Source organism: Talpa occidentalis, unplaced genomic scaffold, assembly GCF_014898055.3.
Source record: "Talpa occidentalis isolate TD23 unplaced genomic scaffold, MPIMG_talOcc4v2.1 talOcc4.6, whole genome shotgun sequence".
Classification (NCBI taxonomy): domain Eukaryota; kingdom Metazoa; phylum Chordata; class Mammalia; order Eulipotyphla; family Talpidae; genus Talpa; species Talpa occidentalis.
Genome location: NW_023604972.1, coordinates 5979743 through 5999758, shown reverse-complemented (window position 1 = coordinate 5999758; position 20016 = coordinate 5979743). Strand labels below are relative to the sequence as shown.

Below are 20016 nucleotides of genomic sequence, written 5' to 3'. Positions count from 1 at the left end.
CGCCCGCTGCTCCCCTCAGCAGTGTACTTCAGTCCTTCTGCCTGCTCTGCTCCCCGCTCTGGCTCTGGTGAATTCTCTCACCCTCCCGTGCTTCTGACTGTACCCAGTGCTTGTATAAATAAATAAATAATTAAATAAACAAACAAACAAATAAATAAATCTTTAAAAAAATAAATAAACGGGGAACCCTACATAAAGGCAGGTACTCCCTGGTATTCATTCTCAAGTGTTAATGACTTAGCACCCCTAGTAGCCCAGGGACCTGGACTTTTAGCAAGATTCCCAGGTAATCTGGATGCAGGATCTAGGACTGAGGGCTGTTGTTGAATAAATCCCCAGCAAATTCTCACTGTTTATGTCAACAATACTTTAGGAATGTAGATGTTTGATAAAATGACTTTACCTTTTTCTGGTTTTGCACAAGCAACGATTTTAGAGAGTGGTACATTTTAATTGGAAATGTTCCTGAGCAGAAGTGGACTTGAAAATCGATCTGAAAGTTCTGTGTGTCCTTGGGCACCCGTTGGTGGGCTGGAAGGCGCTCTGGCCTAGGGGAGACTGGGCGTCTAAGTCAAGTTGAGCAGTTATGATAAAAATGCCATAGTCGGGATGGCACAAACAGATGTTTGTTTCTCACAGTTCTGGAGGCTGCAAGTCCAAGATCAGGGCGCCACCAGTTTTGTTTTGGGGAGGCCCCTCTTCCTGGCTCACAGATGGTCACTGTTCTGTTGCATCCTCACATGGCAGAGAGAGCCCTGGTCTCATTCATTGCTTTTCTTATAAGGGTGCTAAACCCCACAGGTGGCCTCATCTAAACAGAATTATCTTCTAAAGGCCCCATCTCCAAGTAACATCACATGGGGGGCTAAGTCTAGAAGACTGAATTTTGGGAGAACACAGACATTCAGCACATAGTACTGGCTGTGAGGTCCACTCTGCCAATGCCCAGGTGCGTGCTCGTGGGCACCCGTGTCTTCACCTCTAAGATGAGCTGGTCAGGCCAGCTCAAGGCTCTCCAAAGCCCACAGGGGACTGTGAAGCACCTGCAGGGCTGAGTGTCCCCGCTGGTGACAGAGCAGACAGGTGTCTTCTCTTGACTGGACCTAAGTGCTGCCCTCCTGCGCAGGCCAGCTGAGCCTCTTAGATCTATGCATTCGCCTGCAGTAATATCCAGCAGCAGCCTTCTATCCCGCTCCAAAGCAAGACCTCTGAAAACGAACATTTTGATTATACTGTTGAGATGGGATTTAAAACATGCCTCTTCATTTGTTCCAAAATGGAAAAAGATTACACAATTAATACATAGTAATCATAGAAAATCAAAACTATATGGCTAAACAAAAGGAAGTCAGCTGGAATCAGACCACCCAGAAATAACTCTCTTATCATTTGGGGACCTACATCTGGAAAGACACATTCTCTTTCTTCATTTTTCAATCGTGTCACTCTGTGTATTGCTTTTATTTGAATCCTATTGTACGGATTCCATATAATCATCTTCCCACATCACTGAATATAACTTGGCAGTGTAATTTCTAAATCATATTATATGGGTGGATTGACATTGCCATAACAAATTCCCTATTGTTGGATCATTTGGTTGTTTTTAATATTTGCTTTTGCCAAAAACATTGCAATACCCTTTCCTCTAGTGAAATCTTCGCGCACGTTCTCCAATTTAGAAGAGTGAAGATGGCCGCTGTCACATTTGGCCACGGGGTTGCTCTCCTTCCTCCCTTTACAGAATTCCTTTATTATCTGCGCCTGTGTGCATTCCCAGGTGGATTGAGGTGCCTCTGCGGACAGGAGCACATGTCGAACTTCATCCTCTCCTCTCTGCTCCCCAGCACCGTGGGGTGCCCCTGTGTTTCTCCTCTCAGTCTGTTACCCTGCTGCTGTCTTCCCACTGCTGGTTCTGCTTGGATCTGTGATGTCTGGATTCTTCACACTGGCCCATATCCTCACTCACTCAACAGAGTTCTACTGAGGCCCATGGATGTGCAAAGCATGGACCTTGGCATGGGGGAAACACGACAATTAAGAAGGAGACTCGGGGAGTGGCATGGTAACGTGGTGGGGGGCATCCGCCCTGGGAACAGACGCAGTGATCACTAGGAGGTGTAGAAAGCAGGATGGTGAATCTTGGGAAGAGGCCAGAAGAGGTTCCTCTGAGGTGGCAACATTTGGTCAAGATCTAAGTGATGCAAAGTTGTAGAATATGTGGGGAGGAAGGTGTCTGCAGACCGGGAAGGACAGGCAGCGCGAGCAGTCCAGCTGTTCTGGAATATGGGGCAGTTGACAAGTCAGGAGAGTGGGGGTGAGCGTGCTGGAGACCAGCCCGAGGCTGGACAGGGCCCGGGTCATCCTAGGCCATGGGGAGGAGTGGAGGTTTTATTTGGAATGCAATGGTCTGGTTTTCATTTTTAAGTGATCATTTGGCTCAAATTTGATCTGCAACAAAATCATGCAGGTGATCGCCACCCAGCAGGGAGAAGGGTAACTCCCCCACATACCGCCTAGGCGGGAGGGGCAGGATCCCTAAGTTTCGTTTCTCTGCAGCAACAAACACTGTCATCAAATCAATCTCCCTTTTCCCCGCTGCCTTTGCTACCAGGGGCCTGATTTCTTTGGGTGGTGATACACACCTACCTGCGTCCTCACCTCCCGCCACGGCCTTGCAAAGCCGTTGGCACAATTCCAGCCAATCGGGGACAAGCATACATTATGGAGAATTCTGGAAGGGCTCTTGCTTTAGTGTTTTCTTCAAGGACACAGACACAATTGGCAGATGCCTGCCTCCTCCTCTAAGACAAAGGTGATAGAGCCACGGACGGCGAACATGAGGAGGAAGATAGCAGGTTAAGGATGAAGTGGTGGGAGCAGAGAAGCAGCCTGAGTTTCCCGTGGCTTCCGGCAGTCGCTGAACCAATGCCAGTGACCTCCCGGCCTTTTGTTATGTGAAGAAATAAAACTCCCTATACGTCTGTTACTTGAGAACTCTGTTGATTGCAACCGAAGCGTTCTGACCTGGTATATTTATCACTGAGGAAAGCTGGGCACGGATTCCATTTGTGATTCCTTGAACATTATGCAAATCATTAAGTCTCCAAACATCTCAATGTGTATTAAAATGGAAACGATTACAGACTCAACCATGTGGACCAGGGCTCATAAGTCCAGGCTATCGAGACGCACTATTAAACCCTCACTTCATAGAAGAACGGCTTCTGAGCTTCTGTGCAGACGCTCTCCACCCGCGCGGGGGTGTACCAAGTGTCGGTGTAGAGGTGACGTGGCCTTCTTCTCTCTGACTCTGCGTTTCCATTAAAGATGAAATGATGTCTCTAATTCAGGGCTCAGTCAGTGTCACCTGGAGTTCCATGTGCATAGCCACCATGAGAAGGCACACAGAATTCAATGATCCTGGTTGCCGACTCACACAACAGCTTGGCCTCTTCCTTGGCGACATTACTGAAACACTCTGAAGTATGGTTCATGACACGAGCACAATAAATACGCTTGCATTCTACGCCCCTGATGAACCACTTACAAACATTATCCTCAGTCCTCATCTAATCTTTACCATCATTTGCCGACTGGAGATGATTTACCAGGTGAAAATCAGAGAGTTGAGTATTTTTCCAGACTCTCTGAGTTGACTCAGAGAGTTGAGTAATTTTTCAGACTCATGCAATTAAGAACGTGGACACCATGAGCTTGTGCTGGATAGACCTGCTTTTGATCTCTGTGCTCTCATGGGGTCCCTGGACCCAGGCATGCATAAAGCCCTCATTCTGAGCGTCACACCCTGTTTTCAGGAACCACACAGGCCCAGCAGCCTGCAGCCTGGTTTTTCTACCATTCGGAAAGCATTTGTGGTGGGCTGAGTGGTGGCACCTGGAAGACATGTCCATGGAAGCCTGGGAAAGTGACCAACTTGGCGTCAGGACTCGTGACCTCCAAGCTATGGGAATGTGCTAGTAAATGATCACATCATAGAAGAAAATAGAGACTCTCCAAATTATATCATGTATAGTGTCTCCTAACATCATGACATAAAATAATCACCTCCAATGTCTATTACAAGGTAGAAGAAAATTTGGAAAAAAAGTTTTTGAAGGTGTAACCTAGTTAGGGACCTTGAGATGAGATTGTCCTGGATTAGGGTGAGCCTGGGAGCCGACATGTCTGTAGAAGAGAAGATGAGACAACACGAAGAAGGTGATGCGTAGAGAGAGGCAGAGACGGGAGGGCAGAGTCTACAGGCCCAGTCCCCAAGGGCAGCCAGCAGCCACTGAAGCTGGGAGACTGCAGAATGGATTGTCCTCCAGCATCTCAGGAGAAACCAGATTGAGCCATGACCTTGACCTTGGAGTTCTGGCCTCCCTCGAGTACTGTTATTTTAAGCATCAAACTTGTGGTCATTTGTTACAGCAGCCACAGGAAACTAATACAACTTTACTCATGTAAGGGGTGAGACAGAAGTCCCACCTGACCCTCGGAGCTGGGCTTCAGAAACACAGAGCTAAGCTGGTCGCCAGCCCTGTCAGGAAGAGTTGCTCATGCCAAGCCCATCCCCTGACAGCAGGGCTCGCTGCTGGCTTTGGGCTGACCTTGGGGGACCCGTGGAGCTCAGAGATTGGAGACGCAGGGGATGAAGCTAAGGAAAGGACTTCCTTGGGTGAGGCTGCGGTAACATTTGTGGAAAGGCAGTTTCTTATTATAAAAATTTCAGAGAATTTCAGAAAAGAAAACAAAACTTCCACCTCTCAGACACCTTTTTGCCTACACGAACAAACACCACCCCAGGCTTCTCTCTAGGTGTGTCTTTGGCCAGAAGCCTTGGCAGATACAATTTACAAAAACAGATTCTTCCTATACTTGCTGTTTTTACAGAAACGATTAAATGTAAGTCTCCTAGGGAGAAAAATAGGCTAGAGTGTAACAGAAGGAAGTGTTACACTCCAGATAGGTATTTGCTCATAACTAGAGATATTTGTTCGCAAAAGATATGTCTAAGCCTAAAAGACAATTCTGAAAAAAAAATATGAAGTTTGGTGTTATTTGGTTTTAAAAAATGGTCCGTTTCAACTGCAGACAATGTATATTTCCTTGCTGCCCTGAAGGGGAAGTTTTACATTTCCTTTTTCCTTCCACCCCACCCTCTCAGTTTCTGAGTTATGTTATTATTTTTGGATTGTTTGGAATGATAACATTTATATTCTCTGCTGCCAGCTCACTCCCACTGCTGCTGGGCCTCGGGTCTGTGTTTAACTATTGTTTACTATTGTGCTTTAATGGTGGCCTCTTGTTACTGTGTATTAAATTTTGACTCATGTCTTGTTTTTTTGTTTTTGTTTTTTTTTTTTAAAAGATGATTCTTTTCTTTTTTTTTTTTTATAGAGGCATGTTTTATTTATTTATTTGTTTGTTTGTTTGTTTGTTTTGTTTATACATGCACTGGGTACAGTCAGAAGCGCGGGAGGGTGAGAGAATTCACCAGAGCCAGAGCGGGGAGCAGAACAGGCAGAAGGACCGAAGTACACTGCTGAGGGGAGCAGCGGGCGGCAGGAGAGGTCTGCGCGCCATGTGGGACCCTCCTCCTGTGGCCGGGGAGCAGCCGGGGATCAAACCCGCGCTGCAGAGGCCGCGGGCAGCTTCGCAACCCAGCGCTCAACCGCTGCGCCACCGGGGAGGCCCTTGTTTTTGTTTTTTTTAAAGATTTATTTATTTCAATATAAGAGCTGGGTACAGGCCAGAGGCGCAGGAGGGTGAGAGGATACACCAGAGACAGAGCAGGGAGCAGAACAGGCAGGAAGACCAGAAAGACCAAAGTACACTGCTGAGGGGAGCAGCAGGTGCAACAGGAGAGGTCTGCAGTGCCATGTGGGAATCGCCCTGGCCAGCCCGGAATCGAACCAGCACTGCAAAGGCTGCAGACAGCTTCACAGTGCTGTGCTCAACCTGCTGCGCCACTGGGGAGGCCTGACTCATGTCTTGTTATGCTGCATTTCTACTTAAACCATTTTTCTACTTAAACCATTTTTCAAGAAGAGCTTTGTGAATAGCGTCCTCGACTCCTCACGTATTTCTGCTCATTGTTTGTTTCTCTGATGGTGGCAGCAAAGCTGGCTGAGGACAGCCCCTGGGTTACCTTCCCCCTTAGAACTTGGTAGAAGCTGTTTCTGCTTGTGAGTTTGTAGCGGAAACAGAGGAATAGGCCATTCCTCCGTGCCTTCCCTGGTCCCTGCACAGCCCAGAGAAGAAGCTTCCTCTTGCATCTAGAATCCTCAAGGTACCTCAGTTGATGTTGCCAATTTTTGTTGATTTTCCCCAGGACTTGGTGTGTCCTTTCACTCTAAAGACACTTAGCTCTCTCTACTTCCAGAAACAAGTTGAATTTTTTTTTTCTTAGAAACACTTTCAATTTTTATTCCCAAAATTAATAAAACAGCAGAAGTAGATCTTCAGAGCCACATGACAATAACAAAACAAGAAGTAACCAACATTGTGGAGACATCTTGGAAAGTAGAAACAAGCTGAATTTTAAGATTCTCCCTGTTCCCTTTTTCCTTCGGAATACCAGCGTGTGGCTCAGCCCCCGTCCCCAGTTCTTACTGCCTCGTGTGATGCCTCGTGTGATATCATTTTTATCTCACTGTTCCTTTCTATTTCATTTCCTGTGATTTCCTAAACTTGGCCTGTGCTTTCCACAGCATTTATCTATTTTCTGTTGCCGCTAAACTGACTCCCATCCTATAATTCATTTATTTTTATCCTCCATTTATTTCCTGAACTCTGCCCCTTCACTTTGCAACTGGTTTTCTTATTTCTTTTGGGATCTCTTTTATTTTTTCCTTGAACTTCCTATTCTGAAAATCCACATCATCAAGTCATTAACATTTAAGACTGAAGAACTAATCTTGTTTCCTGACAAAGATCATTTCTGTTGTAGATATTTTTTAATCCACCTTCCACACCCCTCTGTGGTTTTAAGCCACTGAGATTCAAGATGTCTGCTGCTCCTGTATGACCAAGTCTCTCAAAGTGTCCATCACGCTTCAGGAAGCCCAGGCATGGAGGAGGCTGGCAGGGCCGGCCGGCAGGAGGGGGGCATCAGGGCGTCCGTTCAGTGTTTGTCTGCTGCTAACAGACTCAGTGGAATCTCCCAAATTAAGGTCTCATGGCAGAAAGTTTCAGATTTATCTTTACCCAAAAATAAGACATGGAGTCTAGCTGTTTCCTGTCCCCGTCTGCTGCTTTCATTTACTCCTCGTGCACTAACCCAGCGCCGCTGACAGAACCATTTGCTGCCTCCCAGCCATCTCGGAGCTTCTGACGGGCCTCGCTGACTGTCGAGCCCTCAGCACTGGCAGCTGCCGCCTTCAAGTCTCCCTGCAATTTATAGCCTTTCCGTGTCTCGTGTCTCCGCCTTTCTTTTGTTTCAATCAAGTTATTGCTCCTCTCGACAATTAAAAAAAATGCCTACAATCCTAGGAGTTTCCTAAGAGTATACCTTGGCCTCGTTGAGTTCCTGTTGTGCCTGGAGGTGATGGTGGATATCTTAGTTCTGGTCTCATTTTCCCTAAAATGCAGTGTGTGTGGACCCAGGGTCACCCCTTCCCCAGAGCCACGTGGCCCAGGCCTGCAGCCCTGCCTTGCCAGTCACCCTGGGCACGGCCCTGTGGAAACTCTAGAAATGTTCGGAGCTTATTTTCTCTTCTAAAAAATTGTGATCGTGGCTGCAGACCTTTTAATCTCACAGAAACTGTGGGAAGAACAAATGAAGGTGGGGGAGGCCAGGGTAGGGAAGTGAGGGTACAGGAGGCGAGGGGGAGGTGCAGGAGGGGGTCTGCCCTCTCCCTCTGCTCTGCTTGGGAGTTCTTGGGAGCAGAGCAGGTCCTTACCAGCACCAAGGGGTTTGTTGGTGAAGCGCCTTCTGCAGGTGCTTGAGAGGGTTATTGGGTTCAGCCCCCATGTTTGCTAAGGGGACTCCCTGTCATTTGAGCAGCCCAGATGGTTCTAGAACAGGTATGCCAGGTAACTGCAGATAGTTGTGTGTGGAAGCGGAGGCTGTTAGGATTCTCGTGGATCAGAAGCTGTAGCTGACCAGCTAGTGGCCCGGCCTGCCTCCGAGCCGCCCTGAGCTACAGGAATCTGTTCAGCCAGACCGTGGGGTGCAGGCCGTGCTGGAGACAGGCCCACGTGTGACCCTGGGCCTCCAAGGGACCCGGCCTGGTGGACACCACCTGTGTCTCCCCATCTTTGGTGAGGTGGCTCCAGGATAGCAAGGACACAGATTTCTCCTTTGGATTCCGGGTCTGGTTTTGAACACAACCATCCAGTATTTGCGCTTTTTGGCTGGTGAATTAAATGCCACAAATAGCAAATGTGCAAATGAATTACACTTTCTGACTGTGCTGTGATGGGTGCATCTGTCCCCAGGCATCGTGATGTGATGTGAAAAAGAAAATATAAGGTGGGCTGTTGTCTGCATTTTATGTAGATCTGTCTCAGTTGGCCTGTGAGTTTTCTTTTTTTTTTTTAAATTTTTTAATTTAAATTTTATTTTTATATTCCCCATACAATTACAACCCCCTTTCTTTCTTTTTTTTTAACCACGCACGCTGGCTGGTGCTGAACTGGTCTGGCAAGCCCACCGAGAGCAACCCCAGGGGTCCGTTCCCAAGCAGCAGCCAGAAAGGTCTTTCAGAATCTAAGTCAGAACCTGGCAGACCTTCTCCGGCTCAAAATCCAGCCGCAGCTTCCTACCCACTCAGGGAGAAAAGTCAGGCAGGGCGTGCTCATTCTGCTCTACCTGCCAACCTCCGCTCACAGGTGGAGGAAACTCCTTTGCGAGCCTCCAGCCTGCCGGGGCCCACCTGTCTTTAGCAGCGCACCTGTCCCCTTAGCACCTCCCTTCCTCATGGTGTTTTCTTTATCTGTCTGTCTGCTCCTCTGCTGGACCTAAAGGCCTGACAAACCAGAGGGCATCTGGTTTGTCCACAATCTGCTCCAGGCATCTGGAATCACGCCAGGTATTGTGTGGCTGCCTCATTCCGGCTCCCTACGGCTGTACTGGTCAAGGGGTGACTGGAATTCCTGAAAGGCAAGCTAAGGAGACTGGTTTTTACTTAGATATTTAATTGGGGTGTGTGTGTGTGTGTTTGAGTGTGTGTGTGTGTGTGTGTGTGAGAGAGAGAGAGAGAGAGAGAGCGAGAGAGAGAGAGAGAGAGAGAGAGAGAACCAGTGTTGAAGAAATCCTAACCCTTATTTTCACTAAATAATTCTCCTTCTGGGAACCCCAGAACACTGGCCAGATCTAGGCCTGGTCCATCCGTAGCTGCGTGTCTCGCTCTGGTAATGAGGGGGTGGGAAGATAGGGGCCCCTGAGCTCTCCCCCCAGAGGGAGGAGTCTGTCTGCCATTGCTCTCAAGTCTGAGCATGTAACCTCCCCAAACTGACCTTTAGGGTTCCGAGCAATCAAAGGAAGACAGTCCAAATCTGAAACATTTGAGAGCCAACACCTGCCTTGGTACAGGAAAGCTGATTAAAAACGGCCCATGCCTTGGATGATGTCCGCCCATTGTCATGTCTGGAGCCATTTTCACTACAGAGAAATCCAAAGCTCCAAGTGTTCAGCTTTCTTTCCCCACACACCTCCTGGCTGGAGAGGTTCCAGAACATTCTCCGGGTTCAGGGGTTAGGGGAAGAAAGTACATGTGGGCTCCTCTGATAGTCTGCACTTAGGCCAAGTTATTTTCAAAATTAAATGAGTTTAGAGAGGTCATTACAGTTCAGGGTTTGAAATCAGATTTCAGGAAAGCTCATGTGTTTTATTTAAAACAAATATATGGGGGTGTTATGGCAGCTATTTTTATAGGCGCTCTTTTGGAGATGAACATGTGCTACAAATTCCAATCTGTCAAGAGGGGGAAGAGGTACATGTAACTTTTTCCCTAGTGCCTCCTCTGTGACTCGAGTGGGGCTGGGTGTTTGCAGCTCACATGGAATCAGCTCATAGTCCTCATCTTGAACAGTGACCCAGGGCCGGCGTCCCAGGGGACACACATCATCATCATCATCATCATCATCATCATCATCATCATCATCATCATCACTCCCTCAATTTCCCTCCTACCCCTAATTTATTCACAGTCCTACCCATCCACACTTGCTTCTCCTTTTAAACTTAATGGATTTATTTTTAATTGAGGTGATATTTGAATACCCCCATCAGGTATTGCCCTGAATCACTCAAGGTCCACCACCACAGACCAGTTACAGCTCTACTACCCCTCCTTCTCTGTATGCTTCAGTTCTGTAGCCAGCTTTCAAGGATTAATTTTTAAGCTTATTCTTACTTGACTTTTAGTTTAGTGACTCCATAGTCCACATATTAGTGATACCACCTGGTATTCATCTTTCTCCTTCTGGCTTCTATCACTTAGCATTATCCCTTCCAGCTCCAGCCATATTGCCACAAAATGGCATGAGTTTATCTTTTTTGATTGCTGAGTAATATTCCATTGGGTATATGTACCACATCTTCTTGACACACGTGCATCTCAGTGCACACAGGTGTGAATCAGGACCCATGCTTGTTCAAGATCAAGTCCTTCCATGCTCTACCTCTCCCACGGTTGTTCTGATCTACCTCTTGCCTGGATTATCTGGTCCAATCACCTTCTCCCATTCTCTGGTATCTTCACTTTTGTTGGCTGACTGCTCTCAACCTGTGTAAATGTTGGAGCCCCTTCCATCCTGAAATAACCTGGACTTGGCTCCCTAGATGTACTCCACCAACCACACATCTTCCTCTACGTCCAAGAAAGGGAACTGGTAGGTAAAGGCCTCTTGCAGGACCAATGTGGAAGAAATCGGGTCTTTACATGGAGGATTCAGAAGCCACTACGTGTGAGCACTCAGCTCTACCTGCTCACTCAGCGCTTAGGAGGGGGTAGTAGTGGTTGTTTCCAAACCACCAATTTGAAAGGACAAACATTTGAGCAGATTGTCTAGATTTCATTGATTTCTAGTGTGTTGCAACTAAGACCAGCTAGACATTGGAGACTGACCACTGAGGATAAAAGGCTTGGGGTTGTTTATGCACAAGAATGGGTTTAAGGAGGGAAGTATAAGGACACTGGAGGATGGAAATTGTTTTCTTTTCCCTGACCAGTGACTGGTTTTGAACCTTTGTGGAGCAAGTTGTTAATGTCAGATGCTGAAATGTATGTCTCCAGGAAAACTTCAGGAGGACATATCCAGGAAAGACTCATGTCTCAGGACACAAGCATAACTCCTTTGAGGCCAGGTGGGCTAGAATGAGGAGGTGACTTTCTGTCCATCCCTGTCCAGAACTTACCAACATCTGGCTACAGGAATAAGACTGACTTTGGGGAAGATGGGAGACTGCATCCTTCAAATGTCTGTCATCATTCTCAGGATGAAGGCCATTTGGTGCATGATTCACAGGGTGGACTAGGATTAGGACCCTGATTTGCTGGGAATTCAGGAGTCCATGTGGGTGCAGCACAGAAACACAAGGGGGAAAGATATTTAGAAAGGAGAGAACATAGCACCGGATTTTGCTACTTGGGTGCCCGTATCATTATGTGTGGGTTGGCGAGAACAGGAGACTGGAGTGTAATCCTCAGGTAGGGCCGGAATGTTTGTCTGCTTGGACCACTCCTGAGTTGGTAGGAGTGACTATGGATAAGGAGACTCTGTCTATATTTGGAGGAACAGGAAAGGTTATCAGCCTGCGGAGAGCTGGATAGCTGAATATTCAATCTGAATAGTTGGAATCAGACCAGGAAGCAGTATCTAAATTCAGGCCAGACAACAGGCATATGAAAAAATGTTCAACATCACTTGTCATCAGGGAAATGCAAATCAAAACTACCATGAGATACCATCTTACACCAGTGAGAATGGCACATATTAAAAAAACTAGCAACAACAAATGTTGGCGAGGGTGTGGAGAAAAAGGAACTCTTCTGCATTGTTGGTGGGAGTGCAAACTGGTCCAACCACTATGGAAAGCTGTGTGGAGATTTCTGGACCTACTAAACATAGAACTTCCATATGATCCAGCAATTCCACTCCTAGGTATTTACCCAAAAGACACAGAAACATCAATTCCAAAGAGCACCTGCACCCCTATGTTTATAGCAGCACTGTTTACAATAGCTAAGCTTTGGAAACAACCCAAATGCCCAAAAATAGATGACTGGATCAAGAAGATGTGGTCCATATATACCATGGAATATTACTCAGCATTCAAAAAAGATAAACACATGCAATTTGCAGCAACATGGATGGCGCTGGAAGGGATCATGCTCAGCGAAATAAGCCAAAAAGAAAAAGAAAAATACCGGATGGTCTCACTCATAACAGGAATCTAGAAAACTTAAATAAGGGACCAGGAAAATGAATAACTTTAAGAAAGTGAAAATCAAAATCAACAAAAAACTATGAACCAGAGACACTTTTAGGGGGCGGGGGCGGGAGGGGAGGGATTGGGGTCAGAATGGGGGGGCTGCAATTGTATGGGGAATATAACAATAAAATTTATTATTTAAAATAAATAAATAAAAAAAAAATTCAGGCCAGAGACATGGAAGGAAGAAAGTGGAAGACGAGCAATGGCCTCTTCTTAAGAGACCTTGGCTGTACACAGAAGGCAGAAAGAGACGGGTATCTGAGATTATGAGACTCATTCTGCACTACAGTGTGGTACAACTATTACAATAGATGGGGAATTCAGACCAGCTGGAGTCTATCACGAATTACTTTGAATGGTGCATCTAGTCACTATCTTATTGACCATCATACCCACCAGGTGAGAAGGTAGGGATGTTCATTCCTTTTTCCAGGTAACAATTGAGAGAATAAAGTTAAATTGCCAGCTAAATGTCACAGAACTCAAATGCGAGCAAGAAACCATGGCTTTGAATGGCATCTTATCATTTTTCTTTTCCATTTGCCCATAATGCAGCAGTGGGATTCTAACTGATGGATAGACTTTGACTCTGCAAATCACTGGGCTCCGTTTGGTTTGTTTCTTTTCCTTCTTTTAAATTTTGCAATGGTGACCATAAGGTGATAAGATTTAAACATCCATCTTTCACCAGAAATGTTGGAATGACATGGAGAGATAATTAAAATGGAAAGAAACCCAATTTAAAACCTGGCTTCGCAGGTTAAGATGAGGATAATGTATTGAAACAGCTGAGAGTCTCTGTGAAGGTTTAATTTCACATCTCAACAACACAGAACAAATTGCACAAATTCTAGGAATTATATTCCTTGGTAACAAACACTGAAGTCACTTTTTAAAATGTCACCAAATGGCTCTGTGGACTCTGTTTTGTAACAAGTTATAAGCAGATGGCACTTTGAAGCACACGAGGCAGTTTGGAAAACAAAATCATTTAGACATTTTTGTCTGGTTTGCTAAGATAATGTGATGAAGCTCAAAAGGAAAGAATCTTGGCATGCACAGAGAGAGAAAGACTATACAACATTCAGTGGATTTGTTTTAATTTCTTGCAACCAGAGTTGATTCTTCAACTGTCAGCTCTGAGTTGGGTCTCATGAAAGTTCATGCATTTTCAGAATAAAAGGTGCAAAGCAGGAGAGAGTTACCATGTCTGGAATGTTTATTATGTGCCTAGCCAGACTCTTTTTATGATATGTATTTTATATAATAAGATCTATCTATATTTATCTAACTATCTACCTACCTATGTTATTACATTCTAAACCAATTCAATGGGTAGCTATTATTAATCAGGTTTTGAGTATAGAGAAATTAAAGTCTAATTAGATGGAGCTGGGATTCAGACCTTAATCTGCCACTCAAATCCATTTTTTTCTAACTGTTCTATGGTAGTTCAGCCAGGATTCTATCATTTGCTACCCTTTATCCCTGGTTTTAAAAATATTTTCATGCTCACAATTAAGGATTAAAATAGATGCAGCTAGCAAATGTTCATGTGTAGACCATTTATGTATCAAATTTCAAATTTATTGCTTTCAGAAATAGAAATTGATGCCATAGTTTCAAAGCCCATCCCAATCTACTTCTCCATTGCATTTTTTATATTAAAGGTTAGAAAGAAGAATACATAAACTTCTAGATTCCCTTGCAGTCAAAGGTTGCATTGTGACACGGCTTGGCCAATATGATGTACATGGAAAGTTCTAGGCCTTTGTCTTCCTGCCTGTATGAACATGGCAACTGCAGATGCAAGAGCTGTGTCAGAGGATGAAGCCACATGCAGATGCTGGTCAGGCAGGAAGAGACAAGGAAGCTGGTCTGCTGGTGGCATCTTTGTGTAGATGTCACCAGGATAGATGCACACCATCCTGGGATGACCCGCCTCTGGGCTTCCTGTCATGTAAGAAAAAGCAACCCTCAACTTGTGAAAGAATCGGGCTTTCTGGCACCATTAGATAAATCCAACTCACACTGACAGGCGTGATGGCCAAGGTTTTCAAAGACCTTGCTATTGTCTAGCAGTATTCCATTTTATGCTGTTTTTGCCCCATTTCTAGTTCTGAAACATTACAATGATAGCCAGCAAATTAGCTAATAGATCCATTGGGATGGTGTTCGCTTTACTGGCAAAGCCTGGAACAGAGCTGGGGTCTCTCCTGGTTGTGGAAGGATGGCTAATAGAACTTGAGATGACTCTTCCAGAAATTCTGGACACCACTTCAGCCAATGTGATGGGTGTGGAGCGTGAGAGGAAGAGCAGGGTGGTTGGGCTCCACTTGGCACCCCCAATTTGCCTTGTATGGATGTAGATCTAGTCCTTGATTGGAAAACTGGGGAGGAACTTGAGCATCACTTTGTCTTTCTCTTCACCTTGGGGAAGGACCACACTGAAGTCAGACCAGCTGCGCGTGATAACCAATCTGGTTTTAATGGACCTCCAAAGAAGACAACTCCTCAGCCTCTTCCCTCAGGAGGCCATGTCAGTGTTTAAAAACTCGTAGTAGTAAATTCCTTCACTACTTAAATAGAATGTGTATCACATGTTGGGAAATGCCCTTTCTCTTTCTAAGTTTCTAAGAAACTAAGGTTTCTCAACCTTAGTGGGTTGAGGCGGTGTCCTGGGTTGAGGTATAATTCTACCACGTTCTAGCTGATGAGTTTTCTGCTTGCTTAACTGCATGGAGCCTCAGCTCCTCATCGTAAAATAGACAGAGGAATAACCACACCACTAATGTAAGGAGCTAATGTGTGATAAATGCTGGCAGGGTCATCTGCCATAAGAGGAGGTGCCCAAGACTAGCACCTTCCCTGCACCCTTGCAGCAACGCCTTGAAATGGCTCTAATAAAGCTCGAGGAGCATCACTGAAGCGTCCTACAAATCTTCCTCCTAACAGTTCATTAACTCCCATGTCCTAATCTCATACTCTTAGCTCATATTTTTCAGTCCTTGGATCTGAACTCTGGAGGCTGTTTACAAAACAAGTCACGTTTTTAAGAACGTGGCTGTGATTCTGAGAGATTGCATTTTTATGAGTTAAGCAAAAAATAGTATTTGAAGATAGGAAACGCCGATCTGCCCATTTTAGGTACCCGAAATTCATGCACACAAAATTTTCATTCTGGGTAGAGGTTCCATAATTGAGATTTATACTATGGTGATAAAGGCAAACTGCGGGACCAGCATCTGGATTGTTACAGCGGAGAATATCCTGACCACAAATGTTCAGCTCAGTGAAAGACAAAGACGCCTCTGGTACAAGTCATCAGCCTTGACCTTCACCTTGGAAAGATGCAGTCTCGACCCAAGAGAGGTCTGCCCACCATTTTAAGAAAGGAAACATTTTAGATGACAGATTGTTTTTTGAAGCCGTACACACGACTCTTGGCTAACAGAGTGTTGGATCTGCTGACTTCTGGCAGCTCTGCATGTTGGCTTCATAGCATGTTCAATTTCAGACTCAAAGCCACACATGATGTCAGTGTGAAGCTGCACACTCATCCCAAAAAACCTGCCTTGTGTCTTTTCTTGCCTTCTCCAACAATGCAACCCAGAGAACAGGATGATTCCAGGCTTTAAAAGGAATCATGAGTTCATCTTCACTCACTTAGGATTACTCACTCACCTGTGACGAGGAAGAACATTTTGAAAAGAAAACCCAGAAATGGAACGAAATAATGAAGCTGTAGCACAGTTTAGCTCCGAGATCTTTTTCCTCTTTTCATGGCACATGACACAAAGACAGGGAAAGAAGTGACAGGCTCTCAGAGCTAAAAGCAGCCCCGTGGATGGACTCTAGAGCTAGTATATAGATGATGAAGCCAAGATTTAAAGAGTGCCAGTGACTTTCCCAGGACCCCGTGGCTAGTTAGTGGTTTATTTATGGCTTCTGTGTTTCCCTGAAGATTGAAGTCCACGCTAAATGCCATTCCCTCCGCGAGTGTCTCTTCCCTGCACCTGCTAGTCACTGCATCTTAGAGCCATATCCAAGTGTTTACATGGCATTTCGCCTCTGAAGTCACGTTTTGGTTGCTGATTCTGTGGTCTCCTTTAAAGTACCGGCTCCACAAAGCTCAATCCTTTGACTCCTGGCCACAGCTATACCAGGCACAGACTAGGTGATCCATAAATCTCTGACTTGAGGGCACCAGACCTAGCAGGAAAGGGACTTCTGCCTGCTGGGCACCCACTGTGCTCACTGATGTGCTGATTTGCACGTGCTTGGGAGGTCAGGGCACACTTAGAGCCTAGTAATTGGAAAATAGGAATTCAGGGTTCAAAGGCAGGGATACTTCACTTCAAATCCTGATCTCTGACACCACAGGGAGTGACCTGCAATGTTCACCACCACCACAGCCTCCACGACCTCTTTTGGGGGGGCCTGAGGTCCCGGGATGTGCCTTGGCTTTCCCTCACTGGCTTGTAGCTGTCTGTGCCCGAGCAGTCTTCAGAGAAATCCATCTATCTTGTTTTATTCAGCAGTAACTACTATGCTCTGGTTTCTTGGTGTGAAGTTTATGGAGTAAATCTCGTATTCATGCTCGCTTTATTACAACACCATGACAGATTCCGCTGTGCTGCAGGGGCCTCTAACAAAGCCTACCTAGAGGGGGCACTGACCCACCTGCTGCGCACGGCAGCCTGAGGCAATCAAGGAGCTGATGATAAGTGCTCCGGGGCCAAGAGGGAGACATGAGCCAGAGGATGAAGAAAGGAAGAAAGGTCTGGGATCTAAACAAGACAGTGAATGACTCTGCAATACGCAGCTCCTGCGCAGCATACTCCCCAAACTTGAATGAGACAGAATAAGCAGCCTTTTGCTCTGAACAGAACCTTTCACCTTCCGCAGGTGGTTAGAGCAGTTCTCACCTTTCCCAGGTGACAGAACAGGTTGAGGAGAGGGACTGGCAGATGTGGACCCAGCCCATCCGTATTCTCTGGAGACCTTATAACACGGGGGCCAGTGACACCCTTTCATTTCAGGGCGCTGGGCAGGTGCAAGGGAGGGCTTATCTTGTGGGGCGATCACCATCCGTCACTAGCTCCCCCTCACCTGCAGGGCGCAGCGTGGGTCTGACCTGTTCCCCAGCAAGGCCTTGGCACTGGTCTTCGCATTATTTCACAAGGCATCATCCTCCCAGGCTCATCGTGTTGTTGCAAGTGCAGGATTTCATCTTTTTAAATAGCCGACTGGTAACCTGTGGTTTGCTCCCCACCCTGCCAACGCTAGGTGTGTGGCTTTGAATGAGTGACTTCATGTCTTTAGGGTTCTGTTTCCTTGTCTGAAATTATCATGGTCAGTAACATTGGCCTCGTAGGGGAAATCAAGTTACGTAAGGGCACCTGTTCTTGTGATTGGGGGAGTTTTGCAGACTAGGGGAATAAAAATTAGGCTTATTCGAATGACGAACCAGGGTAGGTTGGGAGACTCATGTCTGATGATGGGGGGCTGTGGCTCTGGGGACACGTGTTCCCTGTAGCCAGGATCTCTTAATGAGGGACCCTGGACCAGCACCGTCAATTGCTGGAGAAACCGAGCAAATCAAACGTTGATTGAAACAAAGTTATTTCCTTTCAATCAGTTATTCCCCACAATTCCTTTGCAGGCATTAACCACACCTAATTTAAAATGCCTTAAGAGAATCACCCTCTAGTACAATGCAATATTTATGAAATTATTCAATCCATTCATCTCATTACTGCTTACAAACCCACAGTTTCACCAACACCGTCTACATTGCAATGGGTGCATCATTCCTCTCCTCCCCAGCCATATGGAGTGATGAACACATTTGCTTAATAAAACAAACAATAAAGATATCAACGCCCCTAATGAGAAGCTGAGCAAAGATTCATGCAAGATCTCCACAGAGCGGTATTAGTTTTACTACTTTTTCTCCTCTGTTAAAACCAAGATCCAGAGGAAGGGTGCACCTTCAACCTGAGTCACGTAGGCACAGGTAGGATGATAATTTTGTTTTTCAGGGTGAAGCTACCAAGCCCCTTCTGTCTGCCCCCACATGTGTCCGTGTCAGCCTCGAGCTCCCCTTAAATATGGATCTATAGCCCGGAAACAGCCTCAAGGCCAAGTCCAGGGCTGCTTTCAGAGCTAACCCTTCCCTTATTATGCTTAGTGAAATAAGCCAGATGGAGAAAGAGAAACACTGTATGATTTCACTTCTATGTGGTACACAGTGAAAACAAACAAGCAGACGAACTAAGGAAAGAAAATAAACTTTGGACTATAAGAGCGAGGGGGGCGGGTAAATGGGACAAATGTGGGGTGGGCAGGCTCCTTCTCCCCACACCTGATGCCTACATAACGCAGCACCGCTGCCTCACCCAGACACAGCCACACAACTGGCCCTTCCCCCAGAGACAGCCAGCGCTGAAGACTTTGCTTTCTCCCTTCTGTTCATCAGGAGCATGCCCCAAAGGTGATATTCCATTAAGCCCCAGCCAGTAAACACCCCCAAACTCACTGGAAGAACAGAGAAGGCCTAACACCATGGCGAGCCAAAAGCCTCCTCTCTGGGAGAAAAAACGCCCGCAATTCCCTTGCCTGGGAGGAGAGGGCTGTTTACTTACGCTGCTGTGACCCTCTAGCAGCTGCAGACTTTGAACTCTGCTGCGCAAGGATGGAAACTTTCACTGGAAGTCCCCGATCCGCTGGCAGCCAGGAGTCCTCAGAGCACTTTGGGGCTTCAGACTGATAAGTAACTTCCTGAGTGTTTCAGAGCTTCTCCCCGGCTTTGAGGAGTGAGGCTGCACCAGGATGAAGCCAGGCGAGGTCACCACGGCCTGCACAGACCTCCTCACCACTGGTGGAGCCCAAAAGGAGTACTTGTCAGCTTCATGAACGAAAATAAATATCCCCCTCTATCTGTTGGCTCACTCCCTGAGTCATATTTGGAAAACAGCACAAGGAGTCTGGACAGTATTTGTTGTAAAATGTTAGATTCGAGTTGAACGCCTTCTTGTTTTTCTTGCTGAAGAAATCAGGGTGTCTTTGATTGGCCTTCAAGGCATGTTGGGATTGCTTTCTTACCAGCCTTGTCAGGGGATGTTCTTAGCAACCACTTCAGTTTACCGTGGGAGGAAATGAAGTTCTGGGCTCACAGCTTTGATGGCTCACATGGCAGGTGAGGGGGTAGGTGGAGACCCACAAGCCTCCTGGCTATTAAGCCTGTCCCCAATGGGGAGGTGGAGACAGACATGATGGGTTGAGATCTGGCTTGATCTTTAAGACCTGTCTCTGGGTGAGGGCCTTACTAGTGCTGTTTTGGTTCTCAAAGCGGCAAAATGGGAATCACCACTGTTTCCCTGGCCCTGTCACAGGATTGGCTGGTGATGGCCATGGAGGACCTTAGTCAAGGATGAAAGCAATTCTACCACATGATAGAATTTACATGCATCTTTTCTTTCCAGTCTCATAGTCTATCCAATGTTCCTTTCTATACTGGAAGAAGTCATCTAGAGTTATAGAAATGGATATGGGAAAACTTTTTA

The 20016-nt window shown here is 46.1% G+C and overlaps 2 protein-coding genes across 4 annotated transcripts in view; both read right to left on the bottom strand.

Moving 5' to 3' along the window:
• The window catches only part of CC2D2A (coiled-coil and C2 domain containing 2A), a 125237-nt gene extending 106125 nt beyond the window's left edge, over positions 1-19112 (bottom strand). The window contains exon 1 of the mRNA XM_037530252.2: positions 19096-19112. The gene's annotated coding sequence lies outside the window, so the exon portion shown is untranslated. The remainder of the gene's footprint in view (positions 1-19095) is intronic.
• C1QTNF7 (C1q and TNF related 7) overlaps positions 1-20016 on the bottom strand; it is a 65336-nt gene that overhangs the window by 22942 nt on the left and 22378 nt on the right. Inside the window, exon 1 of one of the 3 annotated variants that reach the window (XM_037530258.2) lies at positions 19096-19222. The exons of the other annotated variants lie outside the window; for them this stretch is intronic. The gene's annotated coding sequence lies outside the window, so the exon portion shown is untranslated. Of the gene's footprint in view, positions 1-19095; positions 19223-20016 lie in introns of those variants that run through there. 3 annotated transcript variants of the gene reach the window in all.